General features: G+C 34.5%; 1 long non-coding RNA gene across 8 annotated transcripts in view; it reads left to right on the plus strand.

Moving 5' to 3' along the window:
- Nucleotides 1-23,931, plus strand: part of LOC118351967 (uncharacterized) — an 839,933-nt gene that overhangs the window by 803,942 nt on the left and 12,060 nt on the right. For 5 of the 8 annotated variants that reach the window (XR_007404911.1, XR_007404916.1, XR_007404912.1 and 2 more), the window contains 3 exons: nt 12,298-12,345; nt 19,964-20,136; nt 21,755-21,827. The exons of 1 other annotated variant lie outside the window; for it this stretch is intronic. This is a non-coding gene — a long non-coding RNA (uncharacterized LOC118351967). The remainder of the gene's footprint in view (nt 1-12,297; nt 12,346-19,963; nt 20,137-21,754; nt 21,828-23,931) is intronic. 2 more of the 8 variants (XR_007404914.1, XR_007404913.1) reach the window with 2 other exon arrangements.

Genomic DNA, 23,931 nt, shown 5'->3' on the forward strand with positions numbered 1-23,931 from the left:
TGTTGAACCCATAGATAAAACTGTGGAGAATTGTCATCTTCAGGATATTGATCTTTCCAACGCATATATATACATAGAATATTTCTCCATTTATTTTAGATATTTTAAATTTTCTTTTAGCAATGTTTTGTTTTCAGAGGTCTTGAACACTTTCTGATAAATTCATTCTCAAGTATTTTATTCTTTTTGATGTGATTCAGATATTGTTTTTTCTTAATTTCAGTTACAGAAGTCAAACATCCTTATAAAATGGATATTTGATCATTTGTAGGGGCAATGGGAAGAATACAGGGTTCTTGTTAATAACTAGGGTATCTTTGGAAAGTTATGTTAAAATTAGAATTTAAGAGATTGCATTTAAATTCAGATCTATACAGAAAATAACCTAAGCCAGTGGTGAAAATAAAGTAAAGCTAAAAGAAAGGAAATTGGAAACCAGAAATTTTTGCAGAAAAAGGAAAAAATGGCCAGGGATGGGTGAGTTGTGCAGGGCCTGGTAGAGACAAGTATGCTTTCCAAGAAAGCTTGAGGCAAATATCTACCTTATGCAGAGTGAACCAAAAATTAGATGTACTATTCAGAGCCATCACCTTCCCGGCCTATTTGAGGAGGACAAGGGTTGCTTATACAACTGAATGATTTAACAACAACAACAAAAAATTGGCATGATGAAATGTTTTAAGTAAGGTTTTTGACAAATAATCATATGCTTTCTTATATTTAGAGTTTTAATAAGTGCTTCTTGTATTTAATTTAATATATAGAAATTTGCAAAGGCTTGACTTATAGTTTTACAGTGAAGTAAAACTTCATAAATAAAAATACACACATTGACCTACTTTTGCTGAACATTTCCCAAATGGTATTGAGTTATGGTGAACGGTAAACATTAAATGAGGTAATATGGAGGGGGGCGGGGCAAGATGGCAGAGGGATAGGATCCTCAAGTAACATGTCCCCACCAACTTAGCTAGGTAACTTTCAAATTATCCTGAAAACCTACAAATTCGACCTGAGATTTAAAAAGAGAACAGCTAGAATGCTACAGAGAGGAGTTTGTGCTTCCAACAAGTACCACTCATATTTAGCCACTCTGCACTGAGCAAAATAACTAGAAAGAACAAACCACCACAAAATAAAGAATCAGAAACAGTACTCTCTGCCACAGAGTTATAGAATTTGGATTACAATTCAGAGTCATAAAGCCAATTCAGAAGCACAGTTATAAAGCTACTGGTGGCTCTGGAAAAAAGCATAAAGAATTCAAGAGACTTCATGACTGCAGAATTTAGATATGATCAGACGAAAATTAAAAATCAATTAAATGAGATGCAATCCAAACTGGAGGTCCTAATGATGAGGGTTAATGAGGTAGAAGAAAGAGTGACATAGAAGACAAGTTTATGGCAAGGAAGGAAGCTGAGGAAAAAGAGAAAAACAATTAAAAGACCCTGAGGAAAGGTTAAGGAAAATAAATGACAGCCTCAGAAGGAAAAATCTACATGTAATTGGGGTTCTAGAGGGCACTGAAATGGACAGAGGACCAGAAAGCATATTTGACCAAATCATAGCTGAGAACTTCCCTAATTTGGGGAGGGAAACAGGAATTCAGATTCAAAAGATAGAGAGATACCACCTAAAATCAATAAAAACCATTCAACACCTGGACGTTTAATAGTAAAACGTGCAAATTCCAAAGATAAAGAGAAAATCCTTAACTTATATGGGGAGAAATATTAGATTAACAGCAGACAGAGACCTGGCAGGCCAGAAAGGGCTGGCAGGATATATTCAGGATTCTAAATCAAAAGAACATACAGCAAAGAATACTTTATCCAGCAAGGCTCTCATTCAGAATAGAAGGAGAGATAAAGAGCTTCCAAGATAGGCAGAAACTGAAAGAACACGTGACCACCAAGCCAGCTCTTCAAGAAATATTAAGGGGGACCCTGTAAAAGAAAGAGGGAGCCCAAAGAAATAATCCACAAAAACAGGGACTGAATAGTTATTATGTTGACACTAAATTGATATCTTTCAATAGTAACTCTGAACGCGAATGGGCTTAATGATCCCATCAAAAGACACAGGGTTTCAGACTTGATAAAAAAGAAAGACTCCTCTATTTGCTGTCTACAAGAGACTCATTTTAGACCTAAGGATACCACCAGCCTGAAAATTAAAGATTGGAGAACCATTTATTATTCAAATTGTCCTCAAAAGAAAACAGGGGTAGCCATCCTCATATCAGATAAATTAAAGTTTATCCCGAAGACTGTAGTAAGAGATGAAGAGGGACACTGTATCGTACTTAAAGGATCTATCCAACAAGAGTACCTAACAATCATGAATATATGCCCCTAATGTGGAAGCTGCCAAGAGTATCAATCAATTAATAACCAAAGTAAAGACATACTTAGATAATAATACACTAATACTGGGAGATTTCCATATGGCACTTTCTGCAAATGACAGATCTTCTAAGCACAACATCTACAAAGAAACAAGAGCTTTAAATGATACACTGTGCCAGATGGATTTCATAGATAAATACAGAACTTTACATCCAAATGCAACTGAATACACATTCTTCTCAAGTGCACCTGGAACTTTCTCCATAATAGACCACATACTGGGTCACAAATCAGGTCTTAACATACCACATACTGTGTCACAAATCAGGTCTTAACCTATACCAAAAGATTGGGATTGTCCCCTGCATATGTTCAGACCAAAATGCTTTGAAACTTGAACTCAATCTCAAGAAGAAATTAGGAAGAAATTCAAAAAAGTGGAGGTTAAAAAGCATCCTGCTAAAAGATGAAAGGGTCAACCAGGAAATTAGAGAAGAATTAAAAAGATGCATGGAAACTAATGAGATTAAAGATACAACCATTCGAAATCTTTGGGATACAGCAAAAGCAGTCCTGAGAGGGAAATACATCACAATACAAGCATCCCTCAAAAAATTGGAAAAACTTCAAATACACAAGCTAAACTGGTATACTGCTAAAGGAACTGGAGAAAGAACAGCAAATAAAACCTACACCCAGCAGAAGAAGAGAGCTAATAAAGATCCCAGCAGAATGCAATGATATAAAGACCAGAAGAACTGTGGAACAGATCAACAAAACCAGGAGTTGGTTCTTTGAATGAATTAATATGATAGATAAGCCATTAGCCAGCCTTTTAAAAACAAAAAAGACTCTAATTAATAAAATCATGAATGAAAAAGGAGATCACAACCAATACCAAGGAAATACAAACGATTTTAAAAACATATTATGAGCAGCCATACGCCAATAAATTAGGCAATCTAGAAGAAATGGACACATTTCTGGAAAACCGCAAACTATGAAAACTAGAACAGGAAGAAATAGAAAACCTGAACAGGCCAATAACCAGGGGAGATATTGAAGCAGTCGTCAAAAACCTCCCCAGACACAAAAGTCCAGGGTCAGATGACTTCCAAGGGGAATTCTATCAAACATTTAAAGAAGAAATAATACCTATTGTACTAAAGCTGTTCCAAAAGATAGAAAGGGATGGAATACTTCCAAACTCATTCTATGAGGCCAGCATCACCTTAATTCCAAAACCAAAGACCCCACCAAAAAGGAGAATTATACACCAATATTCCTGATGGACATGGATGCCAAAGTTATCAGCAAAATACTAGCCAATAGGAACCAACAATACATTAAGAAGATTACTCACCATGACCAAGTGGGATTTATCCCTGGGATGCAAGGCTGGTTCAACTCTCATAAAGCAATCAACGTGGGGATCCCTGGGTGGCGCAGCGGTTTGGCGCCTGCCTTTGGCCCAGGGCGCGATCCTGGAGACCCGGGATCGAATCCCACATCGGGCTCCTGGTGCATGGAACCTGCTTCTCCCTCTGCCTATGTCTCTGCCTCTCTCTCTCTGTGACTATCATAAATAAATAAAAATTAAAAAAAAGCAATCAACGTGATAGATCATATCAACAAGAGAAAAAACGAGAACCATATGATCCTCTCAATAGATGCAGAGAAAGCATTTGACAAAATACAGCATCCATTCCTGATCAAAACTCTTTAGAGTATAGGGATAGAGAGAACGTTCCTCAAAATCTTAAAAGCCATCTACGAAAACCCCACAGCAAATATCATTCTCAATGGGAAACACTGGGAGCCTTTCCCCTAAGATCAGGAACATGACAGGTATGTCCACTCTCACAACTGCTATTCAACATAGTACTAGAAGTCCTAGCCTCAGCAAGCAGGCAAACAAAAAAAGAAAGAGAAAAAAAAGAAAAGAAAAAAAAAGAAAAGAAAAGAAAAAAGAAAGAAAAGGCATTCCAATTGGCAAAGAAGTCAAACTCTCCCTCTTTGCAGATGACATGATACTGTACATAGAAAACCCAAAATACTCCACCCCAAGATTGCTAGAACTCATACAGCAATTCGGCAGTGTGGCAGGATACAAAATCGATGCCCAGAAATCAGTGGCATTTCTATACAGTAACAATGAGACAGAAGAAATAGAAATTAAGGAGTAAATCCCATTTACAATTGCACCCAAAAGCATAAGATACCTAGGAATAAACTCAACCAAAGAAGTAAAGGATCTCTATCCTAAAAACCACAGAACACGTCTTAAAGAAATTGAGGAAGACACAAAGAGATGGAAAAAAATATTCCATGCTCATGGATTGGAAGAATTAATATTGTGGAAATGTCAAGGCTACCCAGGGCAATTTACACATTTAATGCAATCCCTATTAAAATACCATGGACTTTCTTCAGAGAGTTGGGACAAATCCTCTTAAGATTTGTGTGGAATCAGAAAAGACCCAGAATAGCCAGAGGAATATTGAAAAAGATAACCATAGCTGGGGGCATCGCAATGCCAGATCTCAAGTTGTACTACAAAGCTGTGATCATCAAGACAGTGTGGTACTGGCACAAAAACAGACACATAGATCAATAGAACAGAATAGAGAACCCAAAAATGCCCCTCAACTCTATGGTCAACTAACATTCAACAAAGCAAGAAAGACTATCCACTGAAAAAACAACAGTGTCTTCAATAAATTGTGCTGGGAAAGTTGGACAGCCCCATGCAGAAGAATGAAACTAGACCATTCTCTTACACCAGACACAAAGATAAACTCAAAATGGATGAAAGATCTAAATGTGAGACAAGAATCCATCAGAATCCTAGAGGAGGACACAGGCAACACCCTTTTTGAACTTGGCCACAGCAACTTCTTCCAAGATACATCTGGGAAGGCAAGGGAAACAAAACCAAAAATGAATTATTAGGACTAAATCAAGATAAAAAAGCTTCTGCACAGCAGAAGAAACAGTCAACAAAACTAAAAGACAACCTACAGAATGGGAGAAGATATTTGCAAATGACATATCAGATAAAGGGCTAGTATCCAAGATCTATAAAGAACTTATTTAACTCAACACCAAAGAAACGAACAATCCAATCATGAAATGGGCTAAAGACAAGGACAGAAATTTCACCAAAGAAGAGGTAGACATGGCCAACAAGCACATGACAAATGCTCTGTATCACTTGCCATCAGAGAAATACAAATCAAAACCACCATGAGATACCACCTCACACCAGTGAGAATGGGGAAAATTAACAAGACAGGAAACAACACATGTTGGAAAGGATGTGGAGAAAGGGGAACCCTCTTGCACTGTTGGTGGGAATGTGAACGGTACAGCCACTCCGGAAAACTGTGGAGGTTCCTCAAAGAGTTAAAAATAGAGCTACCCTATGACCCAGCAATTGCACTGCTGGGGATTTACCCCAAAGATACAGATGCAGTGAAACGCCGGGACACCTGCACCCCGATGTTTATAGCAGCAACGTCCACAATAGCCAAACTGTGGAAGGAGCTTCGGTGTCCATCGAAAAATGAATGGATAAAGAAGCTGTGGTCTATGTATACTGAATATGAATATGAATATGAATAGTCCTCAGCCATTAGAAATGACGAATACCCACCATTTGCTTCAACATGGATGGAACTGGAGGGTATTATGCTGAGTGAAGTAAGTCAGTCGGAAAAGGACAAACATTATATGGTCTCATTCATTTGGGGAATATAAAAAATAGTGGAAGGGAATGAAGGGGAAAGGAGAGAAAATGAGTGGGAAATATCAGAGAGAGTGATGGAACATGACAGACTCCTAACTCTGAGAAATGAACAAGAGGTGGTGGAAAGGGAGGTGGGCAGGGGGTTGGGGTGACTGGGTGACGGGCACTGAGAGGGGCACTTGATGGGATGAGCACTGGGTGTTATGGTATACGTTGGCAAATCGAACTCCAATAAAAAATATATACAGAAAAATGAGGTAATATGAAGCACAGTGCCAAAAATTTTGGCAAAAAATGTCAAAAATTTTAGTTTCCTGTTTCCTTCCCTTTATCATCATATTCAGTATTTATTGAAAGTAAAATTATGCTAGACATTCAGAAAAGATGTTTCTTCTAAGTTATTTTTTATATTATGAAGGCAAAATTAAGATAAAAAATACCAACAGAAATTTCACAGTACGCATCCTACAAAAAGGACAAGAAAATGAGCCTGCAATTAGATAAAACTGCATCCCTTTCAATAATACAAGGAATTGTATTATTAAATATTCAAGATTATGTGCATTAGTGAGGACATAAACTCAAAGACATACCTTTTCAGAGGACTTCTGACAGTAACTAACCATTAGAGAAACATTAAATGAAACACTGAAAGGGGAAAACAATTCAAGAAATGGACCAATTTGAGTAACTCAAAAGTACTGCTTTAGATGGCACATTTAGAGAACAAAAGACAAAAGAGAATCAGAAAGAAAAAAAATCGTTTCAAGATGAAGTGGCTACTGTCCATTGATTGAGAGGTCACACTTTAAATCATTTTGACAGCTGAGAGAGGAAGAAGAATATAGTTTTCCCAGGAGGTAGTTTTTAAAATGTTTTAAGTAACTTAATATAAAGAGAAGGACACCAAAGTTGAACCAGAAATGACTAAGAGGTTTAGTTGCAGAAAATGTGACCAACATATGACTAAATCCAAATAAAGAACACTTAAAACTGGGATCCAAAATACATGAAGGGAACAACTCCCTAACTTGGCATTTTCTGACTCCTCTGGAAACTAAATCTCCCTCTAGCAATATTCTGTCCTTCCGTTTAGTTTAAGTATAATCTTCTTTTTTCCAGCATGATCTGGGTTTATGACAAATTCTATTTTTTCTTAGCAGAGGCATTTATTAGATATATTGCTTATGACAAATTCTCTCAAGATTTCAACTGTAGCATCAAGAGCAACACCAAAACACACTTTGAGCCATTCTTCAATCCTCATTTTATAAATCCTAAATATGTAAATACTATCTATCAAATTTGCTGTATATTTTACAAAATGTATTAAAAGTGAATCAATAAAGTGAAGTATGATTTTCTTTTCATCTTACAAATTTATGATCAAAAAGGGTTAGCATTCATGTTATAGCTTGGCAGATTTTTTCTTGGTTTCATTTTGAAATGCTCAGTAGTCCTGCCACTTGAGCTTATGCCACATACAGAGAAACCTGAAGAAATTAAAGAATTGTCTGGATGATTCATGGAAATACCCAATTTTCATCTGAATTATACCTATGTCAATAAACATGACTAGCCATGAGTTCAGTTTATGCCACTTAACCTCATTAATGTTTTATTGGATTATAATTTTGTTTTTTAATTTTTATTTATTTATGATAGTCACAGAGAGAGAGAGAGAGAGGCAGAGACACAGGCAGAGGGAGAAGCAGGCTCCATGCACTGGGAGCCCGATGTGGGATTCGATCCCGCGTCTCCAGGATCGCGCCCTGGGCCAAAGGCAGGCGCCAAACCGCTGCGCCACCCAGGGATCCCTTTATTGGATTATAAACTGTGATGATAATAAAAGTGATATAACAATAATTCCTATGTAAATTAAATGAGATGATACTTGGAGCATCCATAGCATAGTCAATAAACAGTAGTCATTTGGCAAATGGTGATAATAATAATAGATGTGCTATTAGTACTAGTAGTTCCAGTGAGAGTACTATTTGTAGCAGTTGTAGTAGCAAATTTAGCCTGGATTATAAATATATATATACATATATATATATGTATATATATATTTAACTTTTTTTCTTGAACCTCAAGCTACATCAACTAATAAAAGAGTATCTTTATATGTGAATTGAAGAAAATAAATCATAATAATAATGGCCTTGATTTATCCTATTTTTAATCTATGACTGATATTTTACATGTACACTCTTTTATCTCCAAAAATAACCCCCAAGAAAATAAGTAGAATAGTTACAAATGGCTAACATATATATACTGGGCTTCATTTTGAAGAGGGATTATACAATTTACATCAGAAATCATGGGATTATCAGGGATGGGATTGACCTCAGAATGTCTCTTGATTCTGTCCAGGCTGTTCTTTGCTATTGCAAATATATTTTCTCTTCATCAGAAGCCTGTCTATAGTCAACTCTGGCTTAATGCCTTGCAGATATCAGACCATAGGGAGAAGGGACCGAGTCTCCCTCATCACCTCTTTGAGCAAAAGAATAGAGGAAATGAGGTTGGTCTAGTCTTAGTAATATTCTCATCTCTTGGCCACAATTACTCTTAGAGGTTGGAAGTAGGATTCGGACTGATTTAGCATAGTTTATATGACAGGACTACCTTGTGTCCAGGAGGATTTGTAATTTCTGGAATACAGGAAGGATTACTAGGCACCAAGAATGGTAAAAACTACAGCATGTAATCACAAGTCCCTATTTTTTAGGTAGAAAATTAGTAATTCTAAACCCTCAGAGTTGTAGTAGAATTCAAATTGACATATTTTCACTGTAAACACATTGTCCACTGTGGCATATTGCTGTCATTGTCTAATGGATAGTATTTATATAATGAGTTCAAGTAGTGGGTATTGAATATCAGGTCAGGGAATCCATACAGGGTTCTGAAATTTAAGTACTAAGTAATCCAAATTCTCTTGATAATTGCAAACCTTCACACAGTGCTACAAAAAAAAAAAAAATAGAGCATCATTAAATCCACACTGAACTGATATGTTTTCTTAAATGTCCCAGATTATATTTGTTCAGCAACAGTCCAGTTGTTATTTATAATTAATTTTATCCATCTTAAACAGTTAAAACCTGCTTAACAGATCTTTCCATTAGTAATGCCTCCCCCCAGTCTGGAAAATATTTGCATTTTATTTTCTATTTTTCAGATCTCATTGACCCCCTGAGTGAGTATATGTACCTATATATAACATAGCTCAATCATGAATATCTACTGTCTCAGCATTCTTGGCCATGGTTAAATAACAAGTACAGGTTATTTTTGGAACTGTTTTGGAGATCATGAAAGTGTTCAATGTATCCAAAATAGAATTATTTAATTCACTGAAGACTCTGTGAAAATATCTATTCTATAAGTTTTGACCCTAAAGTCATTGATTTAATCAGTTTTCTTCTTCAAATTTAATCTGGTTATTTGGTTTTGATATGAATCCTCAAAACATGCTCTGTCCCCAGGTGCCTTTTGAGATATTACAACAAACACAGTAATACACAATTTAATGTTTTGTGGCATGATCAATAATATAAATAAAAGGTATCTTGATATAATTTGCTTTTTGAGATGTTACAATTTATGAAGTTACTTAAAAAGTAAGATTACGTTCTGCTGTAATTACCTTGTAATTACCTTGAGAGGTAATTGAGAGGTGACTTTTCTTCCTGTGTCTACCATAATATCCTTTTGCTGCTACTGTGTAAATTGATGAACAATGTGCAGACTAGTGTAATCATCACCTTTTGGCTTAATTGCAAGCCATGCCTTAAAAACATATTTACTCTATTTTCCAAATATATAGGAAGTTCAAAGTTTGTACTATATAAAAAGTCCTATTTTTAAAGGAATTCAAAAGTTAATGTTATCATAATCCTAAATAGATGAAGCAATGGTGAAGAAAACTGCAGAGCAAATATGAAATTTAATAATGGCCTTCCAACAGCTTGCCTTTCAAATTGTTAGGAATTCATTAAACAATGGTTGAGCAGCACTGACAATTAAATTACTCTCATATGAGGTATCTAGCCATATTATGAATATTGCATACTACATAGCTCACATTTCTAAAGGGATGTAGACAACAAATTGGATTTCAGATAATTAACATGAGGCTTGAATTCAGTCTCCAGACACATCCGACTCTGTTTCCAAGTAAAAATAATTGGGATATAAGTGTATAAAGAGGGTTAACATTAAATATGTTTTTTTTTAAAGAACATAAAGTTTGTTGCTGAATTAGGAATTTATCACACTATAGAATATAGTAGAGAGGCAGAAACAGTAATAGTGACCTTATGGAGTTGCAAATATTTTGCATAAATTAAACTTTTTAATGCTCACCTTCAATGAGGTGGCTATTCTTCTTTTCCCCACAAATGGGTAAGCAATTGATAAAGTCAAGCTGTTATGTGTGATACAGCTGGGAGTGAAACCTATAGAGTTTACAACCATTGTTCCATTGATCTGTTAATACAGAGAAGCATCTTTCATATTTTTACTACTGGACAACTTTTTCATTCATGTTTAGTGTCTGTATCTCTTCTCAAAAACAATAAAAACATTATATTAAGAATACTTGTAAAAACTGAAAACAAAACAAAAATTACTTAGAATGAGCGCTTCATATTGAACTGTTTTATTCACTCACTGGGTGGAGCCCAGGGGTGTTGGAAAAATGAAAAGTGCAGATGGAGCAGAAGTTATGGAAAACAAAGTTAGTTTCTGTTCTTCCTGTGGTATGCTTCAGTTAATTGCTTTTTGAAATTAACCTTTCATTTTAAGACAATTTTAGATTTACACAAAAATTGTGAAGAGAGAACAGAATGTTTCCATGTACCCCACAGTTTTCCCCTATTATTAACATCTTAAGTCAGTATGGTACATTTGTTACACAATTAATTAATTGACATTGATGTATTATAACTAGCTTAAAATGTATTCTTAATTTAGACTCCCATGGCTAAAGTCCTTTTTCTATTCCAGAATCCCACCTATCATATCACATGACACTTATTTTTAATGTGGTTTTAAACTCCTGGGACTCCTGGGTGGCTCAGTGGTTGAGCATCTGCCTTTAGCTCAGGGTCTGATTCCAGGGTCCTGGGATCTAGTCCCGCATGGGGCTCCCCGTAGGGAGCCTGCTTCTTCCCTGCCTGTGTCTCTGCCTCTCTCTCTCTGTGTCTCCTCATGAATAAAATCTTAAAAAAATAAACTCTTTAGATATTTCTTGTTTCGATGTTGCCAACTTTGATACCACTGTCTGGGTATTTCGTAAAAATCTCTCTATTGGGTTTGTCTTGTGTTTTACTTATAATTAGGCTAGGGTTATGGGTTTGGGGGAACAAAACCACAGAGTAAAGTGCCATTTTCATCACACTGTATTGAGAAATGCATATATAATCAACATAATTTAAAAATTGTTGAGGTGGTTCTTGCTCTTGAGGTAGTATTTGTCAGTTTTCTCTATTGTTATGTTATTCCTCCTACCCTTCTCTTCCATACTGTATTTTTTGGAATGATATCACTGTGCTTTTTCTATTGGCTTCCATGTTCTTTTGACACTTTCATCACAGTGGGGTTTTCTGAGTACTTCAAATTGCTTCAGGCTCATTTTGTATATTTGATGCCCCATCAGTTGACTTTTAATGTTGCTGCATGTTTTACTGTAGACATTTTTAAAAAGATTTATTGAATATAGTTTTCTCAAGCTCCTTTGTCATCTTTGTTCTCACCTCTTCTCCCCTTCTTTCTCAAACACCAGCCTGCTTTCTGTCACTATGAATAGTAATTTTCTAAAAAACTTTTTTTTGAGTTACATATCATATATTTTTCAATGTCTTATGTCACTTGGTGTAATTATGTTCATCCATGTGTTGGTTGTATAGTTAATTCCCTTTTATTGTCGAATAGGACTCCAATGAATATGAATACATTTTATATTCACATTTTCCTCCCATTCATCTGTGATGGATGGTAGAGTTGTTTCCAGATTTTGGTTTTTACAAATAAAGCTGTTCTAAATATTTGCATACCTATGTTTTCATTTCTCTTGGGAAAATATATGAGAAGGGAATGGCTATTTTATATGATAGGTATATGTTTAACTTTTAAGAGACTGACATACTAGATTTTCTGAGTAGTGATATCATTTTAAATTCCTAGGAGCAGTGTATGAAAGTTCCAGCTGATCCATATTCTTACCAACACTTGGTATGTTATCATTTTTCATTGTAAACATTCTAAAACATGTGCAATTATCTCAGTGTGGCTTAATTTGTATCTTTCTAATGAAAAGTGTTATCAAGTATCTTGTACTTTATCTGAACATCTTTGATACAGTGTTCAATCAAATATTTGATCATTTGAAATTTTGTTCTGTGTTTTCTTATTGAATGTTGAGAGCTCTTCATATATTCAGGATATAAGCCATTTATCAGATAATGATCTGTAAATATTATCTCTCAGCCAATGACTTGTCCTTTCAATTGAATTTTCATTTGTCTTAACACTGACATCAGTGTCAGATGTTCTTTTTTTATGAAGTCGAATTTATCAATATTTTTCTTTTATGGTTTGTGTTCTATTTAAAATCTTTTTCAATAGTGTCACAAAGATGTCTTGATTTTTTTTCCTCTACAAATTTACAGTTTTAGATTCAAAACATATGTTCATAATGCATTTTGCATTTACTTTCAGTGAAGAATATGGCTCAAGGTAAATTTTTTTGTATATTAATCTCTAATGGTTCATCACTATTTGTTAAAAAGACTTTTTGTTCACGTTTGCTAAAAATCAATTGACTCTGTATTTGTTGGTCTACTTCTAGGCTATTAGTTCTGTTTCATTGATGTATTTGTCTTGACAGAAATGCCACACCAGGTAGACCATATTTTAAACATAACCTTCTTACATGTTATTAGTAGAAAAATAGTTCAGTGTACGTATATTAGAATACATGATATGTTTCTATTTATTCTTGATAGTTTAATATTCTAATAGAACTCAATGTCTGTAAACCTTTTAAGTTTTATAGAAGAAACTATAAATAGTTGAGATATTTAGTATAGTTAGCCATTTTATTAGGTCTTAAATAGTAATATTAAAAGATAAACATGAAGCATGTGATAAATTGGAAGCTTACACTATTTTTATGACATACAACTGGGCTCTAGAACCATTCATTTCACTATTTGTAGTCAATTCAGCTACTACTTAGAGAACAGTATGGTATTCCAGCCACTGAAATAAGATTCTTGGGAGATATCTATGTATGTAAATGCGCACACACACACACACACACATATATCTGAGTCTACCTTTCAGAAGTTCACAGTAGACAGGAAAAGACAGATATATGTGACATACTATTACATACCAATATTATACCATACAATATTATGTCTGGATTTCCTTTAAAACTATGTTAACTTCCTAAAGTAGAAATTTATAACATTCATAGAATAAAAATATTTCAACAATTTTCTTTTTCCATAAGGTAATATTATAACTACTTAACTCTATTTATACATTTCATTAGTGGCCATGAGTACATGTTCAGACTGATTTGTGTCTGCATCATCCCTCCTATATTCTTTCATCTAGGCATTTGTATTCTCTGTATTGCTCTATTCTGTAATGCTCTCAAATTAAAAGCATTTGGTGCCATCAAAATTATGATTATTATATCTAGGATCAATTTTCAAATGAAAAACTAGGTATATCTCCAGAGAACCATAACCTTAAACTTATAGACTTTGAGGTTTTATTTATTAAGCCAATCTGACTTCCCTTGATTTGAGTCTGGTTACTTCCATACAGATTATACTACATGTTACAGTTCAATTACATTAAATATAGTAATCAGTGGTCCTCACGGTTTGGTGAAATCAAAGCAAAATGTAAAAAAGTCTACAAGCCATGACTAAAATTCATATCAGTCTGAAAATAACTATAGGTCATGCTAATTCAAATTTTATAGGTACGATAATAGGGGATGTTAACACCACTTTGCATCAATGGACAAATCATCCAAACAGAAAATCAACATGGAATAATGGCTTTGCATGACACACTGGACAGGATGGTTCTAACATATATATATATATATGTGTGTGTGTGTTATATCCTAAACAGTTCATCCTAAAACAGCAGAATATGCATTCTTTTCAAGTGCCCATGAAGTATTCTCCAGAATAGATCACATAGTAACCCACAAAACAAGTCTCAACAAATTCAAAGTCATATCATGAATCTTTTCTGACTGCAACACTATGAAACTAGAAGTCAACCACAAGAAATACATGGAAGCTAAATACCATGCTACTAAACAATGAATGGGTTTACCAAGAAATCAAAGAAGATGTCAAAAAGTACATGGAAATAAATGAAAATGAGAACACAATGATCCAAAATTTGGGGGATCCCTGGGTGGCTCAGCAGTGTAGCGCCTGCCTTTGGCACATGATCCTGGAGTCCTGGGATCGAGTCCCACATCAGGCTCCCTGCATGGAGCCTGCTTCTCCCTCTGCCTAAAATCTTTGGGTTAGAGCAAAAGTGGTTCTAAAAGGGAAGATGATAGCAATATAGACCTACCTCAAGAAGCATGAAAAATCTTAAACAACCTAACACACCAAAGGAGCTAGGAAAAGAAGAACAAATAAAACCCAAATCCACCAAAAGAAAGGAAATAATAAAGATTAGAACGGAAATAAATGATATGGAAACAAAAAACCAATAGGACAGATCAGGAAAAAATATCAACAAAACTGATAAAAGTCTAGCCAGATTCAGCAAAAAATACTCAAATCACACACACACACAAAGACTCAAAATCACAAATAAAAGAGGAAAAATAACAACTAAAATCACTGAAATATAATTGCAACAAAATATTATGAAAGCCTATATGCAAACAAATTGGATAACTTAGAAGAAATGAATAAATTCCTAGAAACATATCACCTACCAACACTAATGCAGGAAGAAAAAGAGAATTTGAACAGACCAATTACCAGCAATGATGTTGAATTCATAATAAAAAAAAACTCCCCCAAACCCCAAAAATCCAGGACCAGGAAGCTTCACAAGAGAATTCTAAGAAATATTTAAAGAAGAGTTAATATCTATCCTTCTTAAACTCTTCCGAAAACTAGAAGAGGAAGGAAAGCTTCTAAATTCATTCAATGAAAGCAGCATTATCCTGACCAAAACTAGATAAAGACACTACAAAAAAAAAAAAAAAAAAAAGAGAAGTACCAAACAAAATCTCTATGAATATAGATATAAAAATCCACAACAAAATATTGGTAAACCAATATCAACAATATATTAAAAAAAAAAAAAAATCAGGGCAGCCGGGGTGGCTCAGCAGTTTAACGCCGCCTTCAGCCCAGGGCCTGATCCTGGAAACCTGGGATCAAGTCCCACTTCAGACTCCCTGCATGGAGCTGCTTCTCCCTCTGCGTATCTCTGCCTCTCTCTCTCTCTCTCTCTCTCTCTCTCTCTCTCTCTCTCTCTCTCTCTCTCTCTCGGTGTGTCTGTCATGAATGAATGAATGAATGAATAAACAAACAAATTAATTAATTAATTAATTTAAAAAATATACCGTACACCAGGAGGGGAGATGGGTTATGGGAATTAAGGAGGGCACTTGTGATGAGCACTGGGTGTTCTATGTAAGTGATGAATCACTAAATTCTACTCCTGAAACTAATATTATACTATATGTTAACTAGAATTTAAGTAAAAACTTGAAATATTAAAAAATAATAAAAATTTTAAAAATTAAAAAAAAATCATACACCACAATCAAGTGGAATTTATTCCTAGGGTCCAAGTGTGGTTCCATACTCACAAAACAATCAATGTGATACATACTATCAATAAGAGAAAGAATAAAAATGGTATGATCATTTCAATAGATGTAGAAAAAGTATTTGACAAAGTACAACATCCATTCATGATAAAAACCCTCTGCAAAGTAGGTCAAGAGAGAACATAACTCAACATAATAAAGGCTGTATATGAAAAAACACAGCCAACACCATATGCAATGGGGAAAAACTGAGAGCTTTTCTTCTAAAGTCAGGAACAAGACAAGGATGTCCAATCTCACCGCTTCTATTTAACATGGTACTGGAAGTCCTAAGCACAGATTACACAATTTAAAGAAATTAAGGGATCCAAATTGATAAGAAAGAAGTGAAATTCTCACTATTTGCAGATGACATGATAGTATATGTATCAAACCTAAAGACTCTAACAAGAAAACTACTAAAACTGATAAACTAATTCAGTAAAGTCCCAAGATACAAAATCAATATACAGAAATCTGTTGGATTTCTATACAGTAATCATAAAGCATCAGAAAGTAAAATTCAGAAACCAATTTCATTTATAATTGCATCAAAACCAAAATATCTAAAAAAAAAAAAAATGGTGAAAGACATGTACTTTAAAGACTATAAAACACTAATGAAAGAATTCAAGTTGACACAAAGAAATGTAAAAACCGGGCAGCCCCGGCGGCTCAGTGGTTTAGGGCCACCTTCAGCCCAGGGCGTGATCCTGGAGACCTGGGATCGAGTCCCACATTGGGCTCCCTGCCTGGAGCCTGCTTCTCCCTCTGCCTGTGTCTCTGCCTCTCTCTCTCTCTCTCTGACTCTCATTAATAAATAAACAAAATCTTAAAAAAAAAAAAAAAAAGAAATGTAAAAACCAAAAAAGTTGGAAGAACGAATGTTAAAATTTCTTTACTACTCAAAGCAATCTACAGATTGAATACAATCCCATCAAAATACCAACAGCATTTTTCACAGAACTAAAATGAACAATCCTAAAAGTTGTATGGAACAAAAAAAAAAAGAACTTGCATAGCCAAAGCAATCTTGAAAAAGAACAAAGCTGGAGGGATCCCAATTCCAGATTTCAAGTTGTATTACAAAGCTATGGTAATCAAAACAGTATGGTACTGGCACAAAAACAGATCCATGGATCAGTAGAATAGAATAAAGAACCCAGAAATAAGCCCACAATTATATGCTCAATTAGTATTTGACAAAAGAGGAATGGATATACAACAGGGAAAAGACAGTCTCTTTAACAAATGGTGTTGGTAAAAGTACACAGCCACATGCAAAAGAATGAAATTGGGCCACTTTCTTGAGCCATACACAAAAATAAACTCAAAATGGATTAAAGACCTAAATATGAAACCTGAAACCATAGGAATCCTAGAAGAGAGCACAGGCAGTAATATCTCTGACATAGGCTGGAGCAATATTTTTTTAGATATATCCTGTGAGTGAGGGAAATAAAGGCAAAATTAAATTATAGGACTTCATCAAAATAAAATGTTTCTGTACAGCAAAGGAAAGGCAATTTACTGAATCAGATAAGATACTTGCAAATGACATTCCTGATAAAGGGTTAGTATCCAAAATATATAAAGAATGGATACAACTTAATACCAATAATATTCCAATTAACAAATGGGCAGAGGATATGAACAGACATTTCTCCAAAGACATACAAATACATACATACATGAATACACACATACAAATACCCAATGCACACATGAAAAGATGCCTAGCAGCACTCATCCTCAGGGAAATGCAAATTAAAACAATGAGATATCACTTCACACCCAGCAGAATGGCTAAAATAGAAAACATAAATGACAGGTGTTGGCAACAATGTGGAGAAAATAGAAATCTCTCGCACTATCGATGGGAATGCAGCCACTATGGAAAACAATATGGAGGTTCCTCAAAAAAAATAAAAATAGAACTACCCTATGGTCCAGGAATTGCAATACTGGGTATATATACGTAGAAATACAAAAACTAATTCAAACAGAGACATGCACCCCTGTGTTTATTGCAGCATTAGTTACAATAGCCAAATTATGGAAGCAGCCCAAATGTCCATTGATCAATGAATGGACAAAGAAGAGTTGATATAGATATCTATATATTTATCTATATGTATATACAAACACAATAGAATATCTTTTCTGTCATAAAAATAATGAAATCTTGACATTTTCAACAACATGGATGGAACTAGAGAGTATAATGCTAAGTAAAATAAGTCAGTCAGAGAAAGACAAATACCATATGATTTCAATTCTATGTGGAATTTAAGAAACAAAACAAGTGAGCAAAGGGAATAGAGGGAAAAACCAAGAAACAGACTGTTAACTTTAGAGACCAAACTGCTGGTTACCAGAGGGGAGGTTGGTAGGAAGATGGGGGAAATAGGGGTTGGAGATTAAAGAGTATACTTACTAGGATGAAAAAAAAAAAAATGATTCTTTAAAAAGAGAGAGAAAGAGAGAGAGAATACAGTGATAAAAATAAATATACCAAAAAAAGAAATATTAACAATTAGAAATTATAATTTTTAAAGAAGCTGTTATTTACAACACTTCCAGGAAATACAAAGTAGAAAGGAATAAATCTAATAAGACATGTAGAAGTCCTTGGAGATACATTGCTTTTAGAATTATAATATCCCTTTGGAGAAAACATAGACAATATATGTATCCACACATGTGCTCTAAATCTGAGCACTTGTTTCCAAGTGCCTAAGTAGAGATCTGAAACATGAATTAACTCTCTGAAGGGAGGAAGGTGGGGAGAAGTGTTCTGGACAAGGAAAGATTTTTTTTCCAGCATCTGAAAAAAGCATGTTGTTGATGCTGAAGAGCAGAGTGGAGAGTCTAAGCTAAAGCTTGAAAATGGGAACCTGAAGTCAAATTGTACAGACATTTTATTAGTCTAAGTACTGAAGTTTATACCTTCTATTTCATGCAGTGGAAGGCCAGAGGCAGGTTTAAGTAAGTGAGTGACCTAAAAGGTTTGCATTTTTAAAACAACTAGAAGACCGCTTTGTGGATTGAAAGAGGTCTGAAGAATGAACGCAGCACAGTCTCTGCCTTCGTTCATTCATTTATTCAGCCAGCCAGTCCAGTCCACTCTAGACAATGGTCCCTGCTTTCAAAGAGCTTTCATTGTACTGGAAAAGGAGACAGATACTGAACAAGTGAGCACAATATATAGCTTTTCAAATGGAAGTAAATGCTGTGGAAGCAGGGAAGGGAGTCGAAAGTGCAGGGGGCTAGGGCAATTAGAAAAGGCCCTGCTGATAAAGTGACACTTTAGTAAAGAGTGGCAGGAGAACATGAAAGATGACTGGGGGTAAAAAGGGTTAAATTGTATTCCATTTAATTTTTAAGCTAAGAAATACTAGAGTACACTATACTTCAAAGAGCCCAGTATCTGTGGGTAGTAGTGAGTCGTGGTTTCAGATACCCACTTCTTTTTGGAATTCTCTGCACTTTTCACATCTTAAAGAAAGCTTCTAGTTCTCCCAGGGCGCTCTTCACCAAAATAACTTTGCTTCTTCCCTTATTGCTCTGTAATGGCTGTGATGTAAAGGACTATATGCTGAACTTTGTGCATCCCCAGACCCTGCCTACAGGATTAATAAATACTGTGGAACTCTGTCAATTGAAAGAAAAATCTTACTCTTACTTACATTTTTTTAAAATGTTTCCTTTGAGTAATATATTCCTGAGTTATTCTTCATGCTCCTTTGAACTAATTTGTTCAATCTTCATTCAGAACTTACTTATTGATCACTTGCAATGTACCAGGCACCGTGACCAGTGTTGGGTTTTCAGTAGGTAAGATAAACATGGCTGCTTTGCTGATAAAGCTTCTTAGAATTTAATAAGAAAGGGTACATATTCTTAACACCCACTGATAATGTGCTTACATTTGGAGAGGAAAGCTATTAAATTAAATAATGTGTTTTGATTCAGCAAACCAATGTGAGTGCTCACCTCCTTGACAAGCATTGTGGCTGAAGTAACATAGATGAATGAGACTCAGTTCCTGCTGTAATGGAGTCATAATCTAGCAGAAGATATTGACTACAGAATTCGAGCAGAATGAATTATAGTGTGATTGTGTGACTTGAGTCTGTGGGAGCACAGTAAGTGAACAATGTTATCTGTTTGAAGCTTTGGAAAAATTCTTATGTTATCTAGGAAAGTTAAGTGTTATCTAGGTCCTGAGTCTGGAACTGATTTGCTAAATAAGATCTTTCCAGGACATTCTCAGTGGAAGATAGAATAAATCAAATTGCATGTAGACACCTTCAGTGATTTTTCAGAATTATTAACCAGCCTTAATATCCATTAAATATTTAAGGAACAGCATCATATCATCAAAAATGTGTCAATGCCTAGTAAGTAGTGAGAGTTGCTATGGGAATGTGACTCCCTTATAATTTGAGATTGCAGGTGAAGCTATTTTTCTATTTTAGTCTTTTTTATAAAGTGGCATAAGAGTTATAGTGGTCAATATACAGCTTACAAAAATAATTGCCTCTTCTGTAAATTAGTAAGGTAAATGTAATTTTTGTGTTTTTTTTCTAATATCTTCAAAAACAACTCTATTATATTCTTTCATTAATTGCCATGAATTAGTTTAACCCAAAGCCAATTTACAAACTCACCCATCCTACCCCTATGGATTCAGTATCACTTCTAGTTGTTTTTTTATTCCATTTCATTGAGAAATTTAACACTGTAGAGACCTGCTTCCATTAAAGTACTGCTCATTCTGTTAAAGTAGGTCATTCAGCTTGTTTAGATCTCTTGTACAGAGTGCAAATTACATGCAAGAATGTGTTTATTTATGCAGTTAGCATTTTTCTTCAGAATTCATAATCTTTCATTAAACTCTCAAAAGGAACCAAGACCTCAACAGCACTTGAAATTCTTTTTACATTTTCTGGTCCTTGGCAAACTTGAAAAGACTCCAGTCAAATATTTTCATGAAAGCAATAGAAGTTGCTTTTCAAGAGTAAATATATATATATAATATTTTATAGAGAGAAAACACAGGGTGAAGGGAAAGAGGAGGGGCAGAGGGAGAGGAGAAAGAAAATCTTAATCCATGTCCAGCATGAAGCCCAACACAGAGCTGGATCTCAGAACCCTGAGATCATGACCTGAGTCTAAGTCAAGACTCACACTTTTAACTGAGTGTGTCACCCAGGCACCCCTAAAATATTTCTCTTAAAACCAAAAGAAAAAGTTACTTCTCATGGAACCCATTACACAATTCATTCATAGTTCTATCCTTATCAGTGGTATGTGGATTATTCAAGATTGTCAGCTGCTAATGTCTGAGATGAAATTCTATTTCTGTAGTATATCTCGCATTTTATATAATATACATCACATAATTGGGCCTCCATAGATTGGAAAATTTGAATGAGTAAAACACATGAGTTCCTTTTTCTCTTCACTGTTCCTGGTTCAGTAAATATAGGATGACATATACCTAATTGCGCTGCCTTGACATAGTTTGTTTTGTGGCTACATCCATTTCAGGACATAAACGGTAACTAACTGGTTATAGTAAATGTTTGAATAATATAAATGCATAATAACCACTTAATTAAAACAAATTAACATCTATAGCTGCTTTTGTTTACTCAAAAACAAACAATAATGAACATATTTCACCTTTAGGTATTCTATTATTTGTAAGTCTATTTTCATCATTCATGACTCATTTTGTTGTCCTTTAATATTACAAAGTTGCCAGTGGGGAGTCTGAGCTGAAATGCCTGCCACACGAGGATATGACTACATTTTAATGAAATCAGCAGAAGTGAGTCTCAGTGCATTTTCATCATAATTTAAGGTCTAGTTGAAGCATGATAAATGATCCTTGTCTCTGATCATTATGCTACCTGAACAGTGATATGTCATTCATGTCTTCCCATTGTACTTTTGGAACTGCCACAGGGGTAGCAAATGTACAATAAATACATCCCTTGATTAAATTTATATTTCAGAAAAATTCAATGTGTTAGAAAAATGAGTACCAAACTTAAATATAGTTGAGAATACTGGAGTAAAAAAGATTTTACTGACCACTCTTGACTCCATCCCTTATCTTATGGCTCAGAAACAAAGAACCAGGTATACTAAATATTTTCCCCAAGATGATTACCAGTTACTGTTTGATTTAGAATTAGTACACAGGATGTTCACATATATAGTCATCCTATAAGCATTTATTGAGTGATTGCCATGTTCCAAACACCATACTAGGCATATATTGAGTTAAAAGACATATTCTGCTCTGAAAGCTTTTGGGTCAAATAGGAGTGACTGACATTTTAGTAGGAATAATTGCAATACAGAGCAAATAAGAAGACCTCCAAGACAGTTTATGTAGATGGTTCAATGAGGCCATAGAAGATGCAAACAGGTCATTCTCATGAAATCAAGGAAGGATCCATATGGAGGAGATGAGTTGAAAGACAAGTAAATGTAATTTAAAGAGGAAAAGGCTAAAGGAACTACACTTTGACCATGACAGAATTTATAACTCAACTAAGGGGTATGTACTTGAAAATAAAGGAAAGTCACTGAAGTATTTAAGCGGGGAAGTAATATATTAATATAATAATACATTTTCTGTTTATAGAAATATTTCTGGTTCCAATATGGAAGTTGTATTGGAACAAAAAGAGAAATAAAACAGAGTAACCATTAAAATGCTTTTGTAGATAGCTAGACAAGAAATTATGAGGAGCTGGGAATATAAAAGTGATAAATGACATGAAAATATTATGAGTATGACTAGGGATATGAAAAGTATAGAAAAATAGGAAAAGCTTGCTCCCAGATTATTGGCTTAGAAAATTGATTAAACAGTGAGGCTATCTGAGGCAGATTTCCAGAATTCCATGTCTAATGCCAATTAGAGCATAGATACCCTTGCAAGTGTGTCAAGGCAAAGAAAAAAGAAAAATCAGGATAAAAATGATACTTCTGGGTAGGACACTGTTTTATTTAGATATAATTTAGAGCATTATTTTATATTAATGTAAACCCATTTATATATGAATTACGTCTTCAAGAAATAAAACTACAAAGAATTTTGTAATTTTGGTATGTGACTTAAAGCAATGAATCCTACATAGGTTTAGAGTTATTGAGACTTCTTCCGCCATCTGGGTTCTCTAGTAGAATATGTGAGTAAAGCTTAAAACATGCATGTTAATTCATCCTGATTGCTGAGAAATGTGGTTTTCTGTGTGATTGCTGCTGTTTTTAACATTATCTGTAATGCTGGAAAAAGTCAGGTATCTGTTGTTTCTGTTTTATAATGAGAAAAGGCTTTCATACAGGGTTTCTGGGTTGCCAAAAAATATACAGAACATCCATCATTGATTTTTTTTGTTGCTGTTGTTAGTATAAGTATGTCCTGAAATATAAAATCCAAATTTAACTATTAGCCTGTATTTTTGTTATATTGGACAACCCATTTTTTGTTGATAGCCATTCCCTATTTGCAGGCTATGAGATTTGGTGGTTTCAAAAAAATCTTTTTTTTTTTTTTTTTTTTTTAATTAATGAACCACTTTTTAAAATCTGGTTTAAGATGTGTTATTTATTCTATAGAAGTAACTCATACAAATTTTTCTAATAACACTTAGTGTTTACATAACTTCCCGGATTATGGTGATCTTTTGCTCATTTCAAATGAATTGAGGTAAACTAATTTTCATTTAATTACTTTTTAAACCATGTTCTCACAGGATTTCTAAAGAAAATTCACATGAATTCCCAGTTAACTGCTCTAAAACTCTAGCAGTAACTAAACAACCTTTCTAATATACTTCCCTATATTAGCCACTTTGCCTCATTGTAGATGAAGTATTACCTCTAACAGTCAGCTGAGACTAAGCATAGATTAAAAA

The sequence above is a fragment of the Canis lupus genome, chromosome 22 (genome assembly GCF_003254725.2).
Source record: "Canis lupus dingo isolate Sandy chromosome 22, ASM325472v2, whole genome shotgun sequence".
In the NCBI taxonomy this organism is placed as follows: domain Eukaryota; kingdom Metazoa; phylum Chordata; class Mammalia; order Carnivora; family Canidae; genus Canis; species Canis lupus.